The sequence below is a fragment of the Octopus bimaculoides genome, chromosome 1 (genome assembly GCF_001194135.2).
Source record: "Octopus bimaculoides isolate UCB-OBI-ISO-001 chromosome 1, ASM119413v2, whole genome shotgun sequence".
NCBI classification, from domain to species: Eukaryota; Metazoa; Mollusca; class Cephalopoda; order Octopoda; family Octopodidae; genus Octopus; species Octopus bimaculoides.
Genome location: NC_068981.1, coordinates 108353315 through 108362818, shown reverse-complemented (window position 1 = coordinate 108362818; position 9504 = coordinate 108353315). Strand labels below are relative to the sequence as shown.

Below are 9504 nucleotides of genomic sequence, written 5' to 3'. Positions count from 1 at the left end.
TATATATATATATATATATATATATATCTCCATCCATGATCTTAAATGATCCAATGTTGTATTAGGTAATATTAGAGAAATAATACAGGCTCATCAAATTAGGTTGTACTTAGAGGGAATTTGGAAATTTTAGACTTTTACTGTGATGAAATGAGTTGTCATCAACATTAAAAGTGGATACAGGAAAATGTTTTTAGAGAATTCTATCTTGAATTAAAAAAAAAAAACATTGGAATTAGTGTACAGTCAGTCAACTGTATGACATCAGTTTTAAAATATTTGGCCTGAATTGGAACAATGCATTTTCCATAGAGTTTCAAATTTAGATAAAATATGAAACATTGCATTTCACTGATAATAATTTGATACAGATTTTTAATCCTTATCTTTTATTTCAGCTCTCTCTCTCTTTCCCTCTCCCTCCCTTTCTCTCCGTGTCTCCACCATCATCACCACCATCAACATTTAACATCTGTTTTCCATGTTGGCATAGGTTGGACAATTGACACACACGTGCACACACAAACCTTTCTCTTACTCTGTCTTTTTCTTCTCTTTTTTTCAAATTTACCGTAACAATGAATCAATTTTACATAATGCATCTTACATTTTCTAAAATAACATATCTGATTTTATTGTCATCATTAATATATGTCACTTGATACCCTGAAAATGATATTTTAAGATAAAATAACACTTCCATTTTCCTAGCTATCCTCTGTATAATTCATCATTAAGGCATGTAAACAGCACCTAATTGTGCACCAAATTAACTTGCTTCAGATTTCATTAATGACATATTGCATTCTCATTACTAGTCTTATTTAATAAAATTGATAATTTTTTGCTTTTTAAATTATTTGTGTATGATACTGTTTAGAAAATAATTTAATGTTAAAATTTTTGCTTTGATTGTTATCAAATTGAAAAGCTTAAATCAGCATTTCATTGTGAAATACTATCCGGGAGTCATTACTGTCTTAAGTGTAATGGAAAACTAAACTATGGGACTTACCAGCTTCTCCCAGTCACAAATCTAATGGGATATATGTATAAGAAGCAGAAGTGAGATTTACTAATTGTTCAACATTAATTCACAAGAATAGCTGAGTTTAAATGCAACTGGACATCAGTAGCATTAGAGGATAGACAACTGCAATGATCTTGGCATGTTTTTCAAAAAGAAGTTTAATGAAGTGTGCAGTTAGTTGAGGTGGAAAATATCTGAAGCTATAGTAACACGTACTACTAATTCAATCAATATTCCCCTGCATTATTGAAGAATTTCCATCCATCCATCTTCTCCACCCTCTTCGTATGAGGGTTGTGGGGATAAAGTCCTCAGGCTTCTCCTCCATATGGTCCTATGAGAAGCAACTGTCAGACTTTCTGGCTGGATTCCCTAGTGCAACCAACAGAGACTGGATATTATCTAACCATCTCATTCTTGATCTGTGTCACTTCTTGGTTGGCTTAGTTTGAAGAATCTATCTTGCGATTCTTTCCTGTGAGATTCTAATCACACGTTCGTAGTACTGGAGCCCTCAATACAGGGAAGTAGTGACCTGGAGAGACTCCCTGATCTCTGAGTTACACCTGTTGAGTAACATTACTCCAGAAATTCTTTGGGGGAACCTCATTTTGGCTTCTTGTATTTGTGATTCTTTTGATCATTACCCAACATTCATGATCATAGGTGAGGACAGACGAAGCCAAATTGAAAATAGCAAGTTTGGCTTTTTCCCAACTGCTCCTCTTCTGAAGAGTGAATGCTGGAAGTGGTGCATTACTTGCTGTGATGCAAAATATTTTTACATTGATTCCATGTACATTGACTTCCATTAACTGAGAAGCCAATGGGAAAATACATTTTGCATTACAGAACTCCCAAGTTAAGACAAAGTTTTCTAAAGTACAGCACTTCCCATTATACAGGACTTGTCTGTATTTCCATTGAATTTCGTTTTTGAGTAATTGATTCCAGTTTTTGAATAATCTATATTTCTATTACATTTTGGCTTTCATATAATCTGAAGATCACTCAGCATGTATACAAATAACTTGGCAGAAAAGCAAAATTTAAAAAAAATTGCAGATGACTATTTTTCTTTGTAGTCATAAATATAAAATTTGGTTTTTCTAACTTCATAGTAATTTCTGACATAGTAGAATGGATACACAAACAATCAGTTCAGTAAAGAAAGATTAAATAAGTCACCTAATTTTTTTGTTATTGGATATGTTGGTAGCAATACATAATGTGTGTGTGTATTTGGTGATTGTCAAGTTGTATATCAGTTCTTTGTAAAATCTATAATAAGGGTTTATTTACCAGAAGTAGCTATTTCATTTGATTTTTATTACCGACTCATTGAAGAAAAGCATGAATATCATGTTATTAGCGCCACTGCACTGTATCTGTGGCTAGAGCACTTCATTCTAAATGACTAGTCTAGCAAGATATGAATTGGTGTTATGTGGTGACATAGCTCAACATTTTTTGACTGTCTAGATAACCATGAAATGAAAAAGAAAATGATCACTTATTGGCTAATAGGTCCTGAACAAAATGGTCAAATTATAGTTTTCTTGTTGCTTAGAATATTTTCAACATTAAGCTGTATCATCCACCGTAGACATAATGGCAGTAAAAGGACATTATACTGACACTTGTAATTTTAGTATCTCAGCTTTGTGTATGTGTATATCAACGTGCTCTTTCTCTCCCTCTCTGTCTATCTAAAATGTGTCTGTATACATACAGAAACATGATTCTGGTATCAAAGAGGCTTGTTTTTGTTATGTTACTTCCTGAAAGTATCTGGTCAAATGTAAAATATATATGCATATATCATTATTCTTTCATTGTTTTTCCCTTTCTCTCCCCGCCACTCTCTTTCACTCACTCTCGCACACAAACAAACCAATATTATACTATACAGTATTGTTTAGTTGGGAAGATAAGCATATCCTCCATGCACTTCATAAGTAGCAATTTTGTTTCCCTCTCTTTACCAGTTTGGTTTTTGCCTTTAGAGGCCATTTCCTTTTAGTGGAATAGAAATTACTCATCGTACCAATATTAAGAAAATGTGTGACTAAACTGCTCACAGACTGTTTTGCAGTGTAGAATAGTTATATATATATAATTGAAGATAAAAGTTGATTATAACTACAGAAACTATGTGTGAATATATTTAACAATATGTCCAGTAGAATGTTTGGTATGTTTTCTTAAATCTTTCTTGTTCATGGCAATTGTTATTAATTATTACATCTAATATTTTAAAAGTATGACATAAATAAATAAATAGTAAATTTAGAGTCTTGATTTATGTGAGCATGGAGATTAAAACAACAATTCTCTTTTTTTAGAAATAGTTTGTAGGTTTTACAAAATCTAACATTGTTGTCATATTTCAGCTTGATAAGGATTGTCTCTTCCTTTTTGAAATCATATTTTTAATGGACTTATTTTATTTATATATATTTCTAGTTCTTAATATATTGTTTTTTGATTTTTATGTAACTTGATAAATATTTAGTGTCATTTAAGGCTGGCTTTTGTTAGGTACACAAAGATTTCGAATAAAAATTTTCTTTTTTGAAGAATACAATTTCGTCAAGTTGCTTATATTTTCTTTTCTCTATACACTCACACACACACACATCTGCATACATCATGTATGGTGTGTGTGTGTGTGTGTGTGTGTAAATAATCAGCTTCAAAATTGAATTCTTTATTTCTCAGTGCAAACTGCTACTTGTTCGAAGACAGCTGTAATAATTGTAAACTTTTTTCTGAGGGAAAGAAATGGACCTTTGCCAATAACTGTCACAATGTTGAAATAGTAATATATGTAGCTGTTAGTTAAAATGAAATAGATATGTAGGTAAACTTACAGTTCCAGATGTTAGTGAGAAAATGAGAAGGTTATGGCTTCTATGCACACTAATTCAAGTCAATGATAAACAGCTGGTTACTGAATTAGATAACAGATTGCCATTTTCTCTTAATTCTTAAAAATAGTTCAAATATGCTATCTAGTCTTAGAGCTTCTATAAAATTTAAGTCACTTTAGCTTAACATTATATGGGTGTCATTGATGGTTATTTCATTTTTGAAAAGTACTATTTACATCTTTTAGTATATGATTTAGTAGATAATTACACTAATAATAGTAAGCTTTATCTTCCTAGTAGCTAAAAGTTGTTATTCAATCTTACAGAGTTCCTAAATTAATTTTTATGACAATGAAAAATGTCTGAGACTTGTAACTATCTTATATATATGTAAGACATTCATTTGGCAGATTCATTAGTGTTAGACAGAATGTGTTGTAACATTTGTTGTAGTTCTCTGCAGTCTGAGTTCAAATTCTGCCCATGTCCGCTTTGTATTTCATTCTTCTGAGTTTGTTAAAAAAAAAGTACCAGCTAGTACAGCCTGCTCTCTAGTGGTTACATCTTGGATGTTCCATTAGGTCTTATATGAGATGGCTGAATAGGTATCTGTATCTACTTGCAACTATATATATATATATATATATATATACTGTCAAGTCATCACTCATGAATGTTGGCTGGAGTTTAGTCTTACTTTGGTTATAGTCATTAAAAAAATTTTCAAGGGAGATATATTTAGAAATTATTTTGGCCAACAACATGTGTGGCACCTTAGGCAAGTGTCTTCACCTATAGTCCTGGGCCAACCAAACCCTAATGAGTGGATTTGGCAGACAAAAACTGAGAGAAGCCTGTTGTATATAATGTGTATGTGTGTTTGTATTTGTCACCCCCACCATTTGACAAATGGTGTTGGTTTGTTTTCATCCCTGTAACATAGCAGTTTGGCAACAGAGACTGATATAATAAGTACCAGATTTTTAAAAAATAAACTTTGAGGTTGATTTATTTGACTAAAGTTGCTGCTCCAGCATGACAAGGGAATTATATAAATTTAAAAGGACCACCCCCGATTTTTTTTTAAGTATCAAACAATTTAAATTTTATTTTTAATAATTTCTCTTTCTGAGAAAATTAACATGCAAAAGATAGAATATTTTTGTTACTGTTTAGTTTTCTTTTCCTTTCTGAATTTGATATATGTTTATATAAAATTTGTACAATAAATCTTTTCCAACAGGAATTTACATTGTTACTTAGTCTTTAGCAGAGATAACTCTGTTGTAAGTGTTCAGACTAGGTCTCTGGTCAAAGGATAACTCATTGTCTTTATGTGCTGTTTCCTACTACTTCAACCAATTGAGCTGTGTTTTTTTTTTTTTTCACCCTTTCCGTCATCAGTCTTTTAAGCTGGGCAAAAGGTCATAAGTGCTGTTCTCCCTACTCTGACCCAGCCATAATAAAAATATCAGCATCATTAATATTCTTAAATTTATTTCATCATACATCGGTATAATAGCTAGTTGTATCCATTATCTGTTTTGAATCTTGCAGCTTTTCTTTTACATTAACTTGTTTTTTAAGAGTCTGCTTGAACGTAAGAGAGAGAGAACTATGTGTAAGTCAATGGTGTGTGTGTTTTGCAATAACATAAGGGATTACAAGTAGATAATATTGATGTGATAACGATGAATGCCAACTGAAGTGTCACTTCACCTGTTGTTAGATCCCTACAGTTGGACATGGATTTGGGCTGTACTTAATACCATGCTAGTTCATTGCTATTGTCACAGATCAGCAGTCACTTAAATGAACACTTGATTGATGTGTTGTTTTATTGACACTACAAAGATTTGAATTCAGAATGGAAGAGCTGGAACAAATATTGTCCCAATGCTCTAACCATTCTGGTAGTCCACCACTCTATCTTAATCTGTACTGCTGCAAGCAATTTATTATTTTTTTGAACTTTAGTTTATTTTGCTCATAACCATACTTTTAGTTCTTAATATACTTAACTGATCCAGATATTTCCTTTGTTATCCCTGCATGTTATTTTTATAAGTGTATCTATGTGTAAAGTAGATATATTGAGCTTTACTCTAAAATAATTTTTGGCCTATAAGCAATTCCTAAAGCTCTGAAGAATCAGGAATTTGACCTAGTTGGATCTGATTCATCTTTGGAATAACTTATGCCATGAATGCTCTCCCAGGCTGTTACTTATCAGTCAATGATTCTGAATATATCATTTGGTGGGATTGAGTTAATAATTTTCATGTACCCAGAAAATACCATAATACACCATAAGGCAATGTAATTATTTATCAATTAATATCCTCTGTGGTGTGCGATGCAATTTTCCTAATATGATGTGATGTAAGGAAACTAGATTTTTTAAGCCTATAATCTAAAGATACAACTGTTTTGTAGAAGATTTAGTACTGATAAGTTGATAAAGATCAGCGTAGGTAGGTCAAATAGTAAACCAGTGTGTTTTGAAATTACAAAAATACATTATTGTTGCCACACATTTTCTTTGCTGGCATATTGTAAGGTGAAAATGATTTTAAATAAATACAAACAAAAGTTTATATAGTTTTTCAGTAATATAAAAATATGTCAAACATTTCTTTTGTTCATCAGAATGAACTCCTGACACAATGCAGCCTAGAATGGTTTAAGTGTCCACTGACACCAAATTTGATTCACAGTTTTAATAATTTCACTGATGTTACTTCTCCTCACTAGCTATAATCAATTGTCTACAGAAGATAAGAGCCATCAAATGCACTTGTCTCAATACATTATATGAAAAGAAAAATGTTAAGTGGTGATCCAGTGATTCATTAAGTGTTACATGATATTTTCACTATTTTATAGATTCTGGAAATTTAGATTGTTGCTTCATTTAGTTTATTATCAGTTAAATATTAATAAAGATGCAAATTACACAGGTTCATAAAATGGAACTTTTTGAAAATTGTTTTGATAATTGTAGGTTACTTCATGTGTTTTTGTGATGCTAATCAAAATAGCACTTTCTCATTACCTAAGGTTTTCTCACAATTTAATCATAAAATATACTATTATGTATAGGTAAATCCACATATGGCAGGACAAAATGAAACTAATAAAAATGAACTTGATACTTCATTTAGCAAAATAAAATAACACAAATGTAATTGAAAGGTGAGAAAATAGATTTTTACAAGGGTTCCAATTATGTTTTAGGTTCAGCACCTCAAAATCTATTCTCTTTCCCTTGGAAACAATGCCAGGAACTCTTTCGTTTGTGAGCATTTGATAGACAATCATGATGCAAAATCCAGCAGTAGCCATCATACTGGTTTCAGGTTTTGCACAAGATCAACAATTTGAGTGGGGGGTGGGACAAGTCAATTATATCGACCCCACCCCCACCCCAGTGCTCAACTGGTACTTATTTTATTGACCCTGAAAAGATGAAAGGCAAAGTCGACCTCAGCAGGATTTGAAGTCAGAATATAAAGACGGAATGTTACTAAACATTTGATCTGGCATGCTAATGATTCAGCCGGCTTGCCACCTTGTAGTCAGCCATCATATTGACATTACATCTTTCCTGATAGCTTCTTTCCATCTCCTATGTGTCCTGATGAAACCTTTCCCCTGCTCCTCACTCACATTCACAGATTTTCCAGAAAGAAATCCAAATGAGCATATAGAAAACAAACTATAATGCTCGTTTTACATCCTAAGTCCTGGAACTTTGTCAGCATTCTTCCCACTATATCATGTTTGGACGCTTGTGATTACCCAAGTTCTTTTTTAGAGAATCACTTAGATTTTTCAAAATCTTCATCTTTGACAAGTGTCCTTATATCTAGTCTTATAAATACACCCTCTTCAACCTTGGAACTTTGCTATACAAATACTTGAAGCCCTCTCCATCCTGTGGCAGAGCTTTTACAAATTGCTTCATGAGGCCAAGTTTTAGATGTAGAGGAGACAAAAGAACCCCATTTTGGGTCAACCAAACTTTCTCAAAGAATATTCTTTGTTCCTTATGTGAGCATATCCCTACTAGGCCATTCTTTTTTAGACCACACACAAGAAACAAGGACACTTTATGTAGCTTGACTATTTGTCCAAGCAACATGCAAATTATTTTCAAGTCACCACAAATCATTCAGTTGTGATCTTGGAATTTAATCATGTGTAAGAGTAACACCAAATTTTTATGTTTCCTTCATAACCCACTGAGAGTCCAACAATATTTGTTTTACTGTTAAAGTTTATTTATAGTTTTACTGTTATAGTTTATTCACATTATTCTGTTAAAAGTAATGCTTATTTATTCACATTGTTTTGGATTAATCATGCCTTATTGTGTAACATTGATGATTGTTTTTGTAATTTTTAAAATCAGCTGGTAAAAATTGGTTTCACCCAATAAATGTGAAACAATTTTTTGGTTGCAGACCTGTGTTATTGAGTTGCTCTATTTTCAGAGATTACACAAAGGCCAACATTTATTTTTATCCTTATATCATTTGTTTATTTTGTCTTGCAAATATACCTCTTACCTGTGATGCATCTTTCTTTGGCTTAGTTCCCAAACTTTTGGCAGTTTTGTATGTATGTGTGTGCATGTATGCACGCACATACATTTGTTTTACCTAGCGTTTTCTCCTTTCTTTTCTTTTCATTAAAAATTTTTTATTTTATTTATTTATTTCCTTGCAGGTTGGGGGTGGGATTTCTGCATTAAGTAAGAGAATGTTCATAAAAAAGCACTTGGAAATAATAACTTAAAAATTTCATAATACACATTAAATGACCAACTCTGTGCAATGTTGGGAAAAAAGTTAGGCACAAGGGGAATTAAATGTGGCATGCAGGCGAGGAGAACGCATCGGTTTGGACATGTGCTGCATATAAGTAAAGACAGCTGTATACGGAAGTGCTTGTCACTGAAAGTGAAGGATACCTGTGGAAGAAGGAGAGCCAGAAAGACATAGAATGAAGTCTTGAGAACTGATCTCCGGATGTTAGGGATCAGTGAGGAAACGACAAGCAACTGAGATGTTTGGCAATATGAGGTTCTAGAGTAGACCCACCAACATCAGTGGAACTGAGTGCTAGAAGTGTTGTGTCCCACCCACATGTAACAAACTTTTCACACACCCTACTCCAAGAAACCAAACTGCATCTTTCTCTTCCTCACATTTCCTCTTCATACATTATGATTGTCTCCCACTCCCCTTCCCTGCTGTGCTTTACCCAACCCTATCTTTATACCTGGGTGTTTGCTGGTCACTGCAATCCCCACTCTCTTCTGGGCAATGCCTGACCACATGTATTATGACCTCCGTACCTTGAGGGCATACCCTGGCAATTACTACCATTTATCTCTCATCCTTACTCTCCCATCACATCTATGCTCTGATCCTTGTTACTTGTCAGTATCCCCAGGCACTTCACCACCATCTCTCTCCTGCTCTCTCTTGCTCTTTTGCTGTTTCTCATTCTCTCTCTCTCTCTTTCTCTCTCTTTCTCTCTCTCTCTCTCTCTCTTTCTCTCTCTCTCTCTCTCTCTTTCTCTCTCTCTCTCTCT

The 9504-nt window shown here is 33.2% G+C and overlaps 1 protein-coding gene across 2 annotated transcripts in view; it reads left to right on the top strand.

Moving 5' to 3' along the window:
• The window catches only part of LOC106881156 (Wilms tumor protein 1-interacting protein homolog), a 100961-nt gene that overhangs the window by 42309 nt on the left and 49148 nt on the right, over window positions 1-9504 (top strand). The gene's annotated exons all lie outside the window — the stretch shown is intronic.